Source organism: Galleria mellonella, unplaced genomic scaffold (assembly GCF_026898425.1).
Source record: "Galleria mellonella isolate WM207_F2 unplaced genomic scaffold, CSIRO_AGI_GalMel_v1 utg184, whole genome shotgun sequence".
Classification (NCBI taxonomy): domain Eukaryota; kingdom Metazoa; phylum Arthropoda; class Insecta; order Lepidoptera; family Pyralidae; genus Galleria; species Galleria mellonella.
The window spans coordinates 11,770,359-11,780,547 of record NW_026442025.1 but is presented as its reverse complement, the minus strand read 5'-3'; the positions used below and the strand labels follow the sequence as shown (position 1 = coordinate 11,780,547).

General features: G+C 33.5%; 1 long non-coding RNA gene across 1 annotated transcript in view; it reads left to right on the top strand.

Moving 5' to 3' along the window:
• The first annotated feature begins 1,788 nt into the window (after positions 1-1,788).
• LOC128200445 (uncharacterized) overlaps positions 1,789-10,189 on the top strand; it is an 82,069-nt gene continuing 73,668 nt past the window's right edge. Inside the window, exon 1 of the long non-coding RNA XR_008252725.1 lies at positions 1,789-2,141. This is a non-coding gene — a long non-coding RNA (uncharacterized LOC128200445). The remainder of the gene's footprint in view (positions 2,142-10,189) is intronic.

Genomic DNA, 10,189 nt, shown 5'->3' with positions numbered 1-10,189 from the left:
AGTATACTGTTTCGCCCATAATACCCCCATGCGTTGCCATTCCTGAGGACTCAGGTGTTATTCCTCTGTACCCTGTAAATTCATGCCATATCCCATCCTTCAAACCGAAACACAGCCATGCAAACACAACTGCTTTACGGTTGAAACACGAATGGGACAGAGGTACCCAAGCAATCGACTTTTGTACGAAGTCTCCCTCTGGTCCCTTTTGACTCTCTTCTACCATCCGTCACTGTTACCTCGTCTGTGTATACCAATAACACAAGAGAATTCTCATTGCATTTTTATTTCTTAAAAAAAATCACTGTGCATGACTATTTAGGTTCTAGGATGGGCATAAATTCGCTAACAAATTTTGTGCTAAAACTTTAATTCTTGCCTGGAACTATAATATGGAAAGACTTATTATGCAAAAATGGACAATAGTCCTTGTATTATTAGAAGGTATTATGCTCTAGTCCGAGTACAAATGATATACCCTTATAACAAGGGTCGGATAATTCGCTGGGAACGCACTCTACTATGTCTTATGATAATTTAGAAATACACTTTGCTTCACTATTGCCCTTCCTTTATTGTTGCCTTATAACAGAAATACTTAATCTTGTTAAAGCTACAGTTTACTTAAGTAATATAAAATATATAATCCATATTTTCATAAAACAGGTAGTTAATTTAATATATGTAATTCACCGGAAATCAATCGTTATCGGATTTTTCATTTTTTTTCCTTTTTCTGCTTTTGTGCGTTGGTTTAAGACCTATTGTGACTCGAACGATATAAAATATTAATATTCGTTAACTCTATTGTTATATTTCTTTTATGCAACTTAGAATGGCAAAAAAGCTGACGGCCCACCTGACGGAAAGTGGTAACCGTCGCCTATAGACATGAGCAGTACCATGGCCATAACAGAGCACACTGTTTCGCCCATGATACCCATCATGCGTTGCCATTCCTGAGCACTTAGGTGTTATTCCTCTGTACTATATAAATTCACTGCCATATCCCACCCTTCAAACCAAAACACAACCAAACACAACTAAGACTTCGTACCTGACCAGTTTTTTTTTATCTGCCCATTTATAAGAAAGTAGCATAAATAAATAAAAAAAACTAAATGTAATAATATAATTAAAAACAAAAAATATCTATAATATATATCGATTTAAAGGATAAATGAGGTAGATATGACTGTAAAATTATAGGGATTGGATGCAGATTATTTTTTTATATCTCACTGAGGTGGCATACAACCATACGGCCCGCCTGATGGTAAGCGGTTACCGTACCCTAATATGTTCTAGTTCTCTGGAATAGCAATGAATTAAGAGATATCAAAGTATTCGGTGCTGTTCTTATTTATAAACCACGGTCACCACTTTCCTTGAGGTGCACCATTAGCTAGTTTGCCATTTCGTAATGCAGAAGAAAAAATACTAATCCAAATAGGAAATGTCTATAACCTTGGCTATTTACACGAAATGAATTCTAATACGAGTCGCATACAGTAGCTTTTGTATTTTCCCCATTATCAACGAGGAATATAAAATAGTAAAATAGCGAAATACCCTCCGAAGTAAGTAGCGACACTAACGACACCAACGGAAGAGGAGCGTAAACTAAATTTGCATGACTTTGCCCGTACTTCAGGCAAGTTTTAACTACGAAATTTGCTTCCAATGAAATGAACGATAAAAAAGTTGTTCGCGCGTTTCTTTAGTTTTATATATTTTTCGTAATAATTATAAATTTATTCTTATTAATAATATGCTAGTTCAAATCGGTACCTAGTGCTAAATTCATTTCCCTTGATCCTATCCTATCCAATCACCGTCATCGTCTTTACCTCCGAGTTACAACAACCAATGAGGACGCTGGAAGATTATAAGAAACTTCAGAGCTGTCTTCAATCCTAACCGTCAATGTGACCTCCGCAATCAACGAGTAATTACGTGTATAAGAAAATATTAATAACATTGTTGTGCTGTAAACTGTAAACATTTAAAGCGTTGCCGCTTACATAATTTGAAGTGCTGTGTTAATAGACAATATTTTAGTGTGTGTACATTGGTGACAAAGTGACGGAAGGAATCAAGGCGCCTGCACAGGACATCGTATGATAGCCCACGACAAGACGGTGAGTCCTTATATCCTTTCCCTATCCTTGCCACACCTAGATTTCTCCTATAAAACCCACCAAGAGTTGTTATTTATGATAATAACCAGTGTTAGATGATAGGTGAAGATGAAAGCAGGTCAGTTAGCTCATTGTGATGAATTCCACTACAATTAACCACGATGGTTTCCAGGGGGAGCCGCGTGGAGGTCGACCTGATAGGGGGTATTGCTAGCAATGGGTCAATTTAACCTCCATTACTGACAATCCCTTTCACCCCTCCAGAATTGACTTGACCAGCTCAGAATGCGAACGGAGCTTGCGCCTAGGTGGAAACGTATGACTGAAAGTACATACATACGAGTATTTTATCATTTTTGAAGACCCAAACGAAAATAATCTTATGCGAAAGGAAATTATATAATACATACATACATACATATCTGTCACGCCTGTCTCCCATTAGGGTAGGCATAAACAATGGAACGCCAAATGATTCGATTCAAACAAACCTCTAAAAAAATTATATAATATACGAATTATTACCAGCTATAGTATTAATTTATTTGAATTAAATGTAATTAAATTTTCATTATTAATTTACATAATAAGCTGTTTTAAATTCATTGATCCATACAATACATTCCAGCAAAACGATGCATGTTTCGAAGATTGAATTTTCACTATGAAATTTTCATTGAAATACAGCTATAAATTATACACACAAAGGAATTCAAACAACGCTTGCATAGAGTATATATTTTGTAAGTGATATACCATACATAGTATACTGTACTCAAATCATGCTACACCTTTTTGAAGGTGACACAGTATAGGATCCTTATTAATATTAATAATGTGAAAGGGAGTTTGTTCGTTTAACTTTTACCGCTTTAACGATTTAGCCGATTACTATGGGATTTGGTATATATGTCATATATAAGGAGAAGGACAAAGGTTGAGGATATAGACATTTTTTCTATTAGTAAAGATACTGTTGAAAACTGTGATAATTGCGATGCAAATGCGGCTAAACTATTATATATTTATAAGGACGACGAGATAAATAAAATACTTATTACGTTTCCAACATCCATTTTTACTAAATTTGAATAGAATTGACAGAATGCATTATATTTTTAATAATAAAAAAGTACAAGTGGCCAGTACGTGCAATAATAAAAAGAGTTCATTCTTACATATTAAATTGAATCTGCAACACATACCTCGGTCCCACAGAGAGATGTCGCCGGTAAACGTTAGTATATTAAAATAATAGACAGATACATAAATAATAATAGAAAAATATATAAAAAAATAATAGAAAATTCCTTATAGCTTCCTGCCACCATCACTCGGGTTGGTTTGTTTTGTTTTCAGTAATTTTCATCACCGGAGAGTTAATTTAACTTAACATTACATAGTTTTTGGTATTTATATTAATTATTATTAATAATCTATTTGCAATAGTGACCGTATTTAATCAATATTTTTGTAACCTGTTAAATTCAATGTTTATTTAAAAAAAAAAAGCTAATAGAGTAAAATTATGAAAGATGATTATTTAAAAATGTTTGAAATTAAATTTACTTGAACCTAAATTATTTATTTATTTTTTTATTGAACGCTTTATTGCAACAATATTAATATTATCAATATAATTGAAAAATCTTCAACAATTCGTTGCATATTATTGAAGGATTTTTGTCAAATATATATACTTACTACAAGAGTATAAATAATATAAGTGTAGTATAATTAATTGTATTTCCATTTCTTTTCTTTTTTCCTTACCTTTTTCCTTCTGACCTGACCTTTACGTCTTCTGTCGAGTGTCCCGTTTATCTAGGATACACATGATATGTCAATCGATATCCGCTCCCACTTTCTTGATGAAGGGTGTAGTTATTTCTCCCTCAGGTCTAAGGTTCCATGAATTTTATGTAAGGACAAGAAATGGGACGCATATAAATAAAGTATTGATATGACATACAGAGCTGTACGTAATATTTTATTGACCACAATTTGTAATCTATGAAAAACTATAGAAAACTCCAGGGTTTTCTATATATTATTGATTATAAAATTATAGTGTCATTCGAAAAACAATTACCTTCTTTTTTACCAACTTCAGAAAGAAGGAAGTTTTAAATTTCCTAGTATTTTTTTTACGAGTATTACCTTTATTACCTGTTATAACTCTGTCAGTTCTATCAATTCTAGTACGGATTTGGATTTTTTCTTAAAGGATTTTTTATGCAACTTATAATGGCAAACAAGCTGACGGCCCACCTGATGGAAAGTGATAACCGTCGCCTATAGACATGAGCAGTACCAAGGATATAACGGAGTATAATGTTTCACTCATGATACCCCCCCCCCCCCCATGCATATACATGGATATACTTACAGATCGGTTTTCCTTCCTTTATGCAACTTTTCTTAAAACCCCATACTGTAGTCTCTAGGGAAAACCTCGGCAGGGGGCTCATTCCAAAGTCTGAGCGTTCGCGGGAGAAAATTCCTTTGTAACTGCATTTTAAGCGACCATTTATGGATGCGTAGAGCATAATATAAAATTTTAATTTTCCATTTTGTTATTAATTTAATATTATTAATTATGTAGTAATGTTTGCACATAATTTATTTACATCTGCATTTCAAACGTGTATGTGTAAATGAGTTGTTTACTTGCATTAGGCACAATGAAGCCCGAAGCCCCGAAAATATTCGATACCTACATCGAAATTGGTAATACATTTAAAAGTGAACTTTATTCATATGCAGCGAAAATTTTAATTTGCTATAACAGTTTAACTAGCAGCGGGAGGTAATGATTTTTTAATTATATACCCACAAATGTTTTTGTCAATAGTTAGGTAAATATTTTTATGATCAGAGGGCCTACCATGAAATGTTTTCCGAAATTTCGGGCCCGAACGTACTACACATTTGATATTAAAATTACGTAATACATTCAGTTTAAAGATGTTAAAAATGTTAAAATATTATTTCTTTGGACTTTTATGGTAGGATTTATGACGAACGAAATGTTAAACTCCATTTACTGGGCCGATTTCGATATGAACAAAAACACGAAACTGAGTCCAAAAATTCGGAATTTCATTTCATGGTAGACCCCCTGTCTATACAAATAACTCGTTTTATGTTTGAAATAAATAAACTATTCTATTCTGACACCGTGTGGTCCTGGCATAGAATAGGATACCCATTCCTTACCCATGGATGTCTAAAGGCGATATGACTAAAGGGCGAGAGATGGGGAGCAGCATCCCTCTTAAATACCTCCAAATTATAACTGAAGTTACCTACCTGCCTGCAAAGCGTGGCAATTACTGGCAAAACCCCCCAAGGGTTGTATTCAGCAGCGGATATTTAAAAGCTGATATAATAATCAACTGTAAAGCAGTTGTGTTTGCATGGCTGTGTTTCGGTTTGAAGGGTGGGATATGGCGTGAATTTACTGGGAACAGAGGAATAACTCCTCAGTCCTCAGGAATGGCAACGCATGGGGGTATCATGGGCGAAACAGTATACTCTGTTATTTCCATGGTACTGCTCATGTCTATAGGCGACGGTTACCACTTTCCATCAGATGGGCCGTCAGCTTGTTTGCCATTCTAAGTTGTATAAAAAAAAAATTATGGTGACAATGACGAATCTATTCTACTTTTTGAATTATCCGATGATTATCGCATGTAATTTACTTTTTTATTAAGCGTTAGTTGTTTGTCACGAATTTACATTAACATTTACATATCGCACAAAGTCTATATTCGTATCATTTCGGCGTCTCCCATTCGGCCCTATATACATAGCCTCATTACATATTTAAAGAGCTAATACGAATTCAAGCACGCAATACGAAGCGGGCGATAAAAAATAAAAATAAGTACCCATCAAAATACGACACGAAAACACGGCGTCGCGACGGCCGAATTGTCACGCTCAGGGGAAGTTTTGGCGGGTAAAAGAAAAAAAAATATTAAAATGCTAAGCAAGTAGTCCGCGCCGCTTAGCTGGAAATGTTTGGTGAAATCAGAGTGTACCATAATTTTGTAAAATGAAAAATAAAAATTTGTCACGGACCTGAGTGTGACATTGGTTCAACAATATGCAGAAGTCCAAGCGAATTTGTATATAAACGGAAAAATAAAAACTATAATCTAGAAAAAAATCGCCTATAAATAAATGGAGAAGAGTTTCAGAACCCTGTAGCTAGACTAAAAATAAGGCATGGGTAACATAATATATTAGGTTCCTCTAGACCGGTGTTTCCCAACGTGGGGCCCATGCCCCACAGGAGGGACATTTTATAGTTAAAGGGGGGCAATTAAAAAATGAACTAGAAGCGATTTGAACTCTCTTACTCCAAGCCATTTAAATGCTACGAGTATCGGTGCCAAATTTAACAAAAAAAAAGTAAATTAAAAAAATGCTGTAAATATTTATTCGGTATTTGTTTGACGTTACCAAAATATCAACTGGGCGATTAGAGTCGTCAAGTAAACTTTGTCGGGAAAAATTATGTATGGTGGCATAAAAATTTTAGAAATATTCAAGTGGGGCATGGCACAAAAAAGGTTGGGAAACACTGCTCTAGACATTGATGGCGGAAAGAGGTCATCGCCCATTTTGATACCGCCCATATCGGTCTGATATCTATTTTCGAATATGTTAAAAGTCTGTTATCCAATATAATTTTTTGGATAACAGATTCTTAGTATATATAATATGTTATCGGACCAGTGTATAGTGAAGCAAAATCTTTCTTAAGACTTAAGGGTTCGATACCGTTTGTAAGCTTGGGGTTATCAACAATTTTTATAGCACGTCGTTGCAATGAATCGAAGGACTTTTTAAATAATTCTAACTTTTATTATAAGAGAAAGATTATTTAAAATGCTTGTATGTACATTATTCCATAGCACGTTCTACGACACAAACAGTGAACGTAAACTAGTATAGTTGTTTCCCGCGGGATCGCGTCCGCAAATCTATTTAGTTCGCATTTTGTTTTATGCAACATAGAATGGTTAACAAGCTAACGGCCCACCTGATGGAAAGTAGTAACGTTGTTCACATTCTTTGGAGAAACCTAATTCTTCCTTCGTTTATACTTATTTATTTATTTATTTAAGGCAAACAAACAGCTAGAACAATACATAATTATAAACTTAAATTGCAATTTGACAGCCACTAAAGTTTGCACAAATGTAATACAAGTGAAGGAAACACAAAATTAAATAATACAAAATTAAACAATACAAAATTAAACAATACTATTGTAAACCACAGCAACATTGTCAATAATAATGCTCAGAAGTTAATATTAGTATAATAAAGAGGACAGATTTGATTGTTTTTGGAATGGATAAATAGACATTATACAAAATTCATTACACTTTACCAGATTGCTTGGGTACCTCTGTCCCATTCGTGTTTCAACCGTAAAGCTGTGTTTGCATGGCTGTGTTTCGGTTTGAAGGGTGGGATATGGCGTGAATTTACTGGGTACAGAGGAATAACATCTGAATCCTCAGAAATGGGAACGCATGAAAGGTATCATGCGCGAAAGAGTATACTCTGTTATGTCCATGGTACTGCTCATGTCTATAGGCGACGGTTACCACTTTCCATCAGGTGGGCCGTCAGCTTGTTTGCTATTTTAAGCTGTATAAAAAAAAGTTGCCACGCTTGGCAGGCTTTTGGAGATGTTTTAAGAGGGATGCTGCTGCCTATCTTTCAACCATTAAGCTCTCTTAGTTGCCTCTTACGACATCTACGGAAAAGGAAGCGTTTGTCCATTCGATGTCGGGACCACATGGTACATATACATATATGTATGTGTGATTACTAAGAAATATTATATCTACTGTGTTAAATTAAAAAAAAAAAAGATTCGTATTATGTATTTATTATCAGTGACAGTTTTCTATGGAAATTCGCGGAACAGGACATTTTATTATGATTTCATTTAGCAAAGTGTTTATTCTAAGAACACAATTTGACAATTTTACAGTTCACAGAATCAACGAGAGAGAGAAAGAGAGATAGAGAGAGAGAGAGTGAAATGAGTTCGTATTTGGTACGTTTTATTTTAAAAATGCTACTTTCAACAAAGAAATTAAGACATACTTATGTCCTATTTAATCATTTTTATTAGTTTATATAGACAGAGCATCGAGTATCAAAAATTTTTGAACTTTTTTTCAGCTAATTGTCAAATTACCTGACCCGTTTTTTTATTAGCGTTCTGTATACTTACGCACACAATGTATCTTGACATATCTATGTTTAATTATTTAATAAATAAAACGAGTTTTTACGCATTAAAAAGGTGCAAAAATTATAAGAAAAAATAAATATAGAAGTTATAAAGGAATCACTCATATGTCACGCAAAATTGTATGAAAAAGTTGATCCGCTTTTCTCGAAGTATTTGTATGGAGACAATATATCTATATAATCTAAGCCTTTTTAATATTATAAATGTGAAAGTAAGTTTGTTTGTCTGTACCAATAAAGCGTCATAATGGTTTAACCAATTATCATATTCCTAACATATTCCTCCACATTCATCAATCTTTTCATACACGTTCGCCGGTTACGGGTACTTTTAATTTGGCCCGTCTTCAGCATGTCGCCTATTTGGTCATACAGATACGTCCTTCTAGGATGCTCCAACTGACATCTCATTCATTCATACTCGATAAATTTCTTTCGTAATTCTTCTTTCATCCATCGTTTCCAAATCAACCAATGCAATATTCCCTTTTATATTATAACTTTATTGTTATAACTTTATTGACTAAAATAAAATATGGTACAAAAGGCAGACTTAATGCTAGTAGCATTCTCTACCAGTCAACCTTTGGGATGAACAGTGAATCTTTTCGTTGTTTATCACTACATCATATCATCATATCATCATCATCATCATCATCATCATCATCATATCAGCCTTCAACTGTCCGCTGCTGAACATAAGGGGGAGTATTACCAGTAGTTGCCACATTGGGCAGGCGGATTAGGAACCGCAGTTAAGCTTTAAAGATGTTTTAAGAGGGACGCTGCAGTCCATCTCTCGCCCTTAGTCGCCTCTCATGACACCCACGGGATAGGAAGAGGTGGAGTCTATTCAATGCCGTGATAATATAAATTGAAATATTCTATTCTCGCAAAGTCGTTTACAAAAATTTAGTTTAATAAACTCTCAAAAGAGAATATAAAAAATAGTGTCATAGCCATTTTTAACGTTATTCGCTTTAAAACAACAAAAAAATATGCAAAATATGAATTTTCATGGAAGCATAAAGGGACTAAAACATACACTTATATGTTAACAGCTACACGTGTCCAACCCCTTCACCAAACAAACTCTCTCGCATATTTGCATGTATATTACAAGCTTTTGAATTACATTAACATTTATCATATGAAACAATTTCTGACATTCCAAGACTTTTATGTACATAATATTATTTTTATATTTAACCCACTTTAATAATATTTAAATATGGTAACATTTATTTTTAGTTCTCAATTGAACTACGGGGACAAGTTGAAGACGAAAGTGCTCGGATGTGGCATGTATAGATACAGGAAAATAATAAGTTCTCGTATAAAGTTTCAATTCATTGTCGTTTAAGTATTGTATTTTTTATGTAAATAAAAATTAATCAATGAATATGATAAACTAATTCGGCTATTTTTTTTTAATATTCATTAAAGTCCAAGGAAGATTTTTATGATGAGAAGATTTTGAAAAATTGCTCCTGTAAAAATGTAAATACCTCATTTTTCTTTATGCAATATAAACTGTTCGGAGTTAATTCAAATATTTCAATAAAATATTTTGTCTTTTCAAGTGTTTTTTTATGTTTTATTATTTCATAACTCAGTCAGTTGTATTTCGATTTGGAATATTCTTTTTTTATCTAAAAGTATAAACTTATATAAATATAGAAATTCTATCAAAATCGGTTCAGAAATTTAAAATTGAAGTTTTCAATTTAAAATAACTGATTTTGCCAGAACTAAAGTAG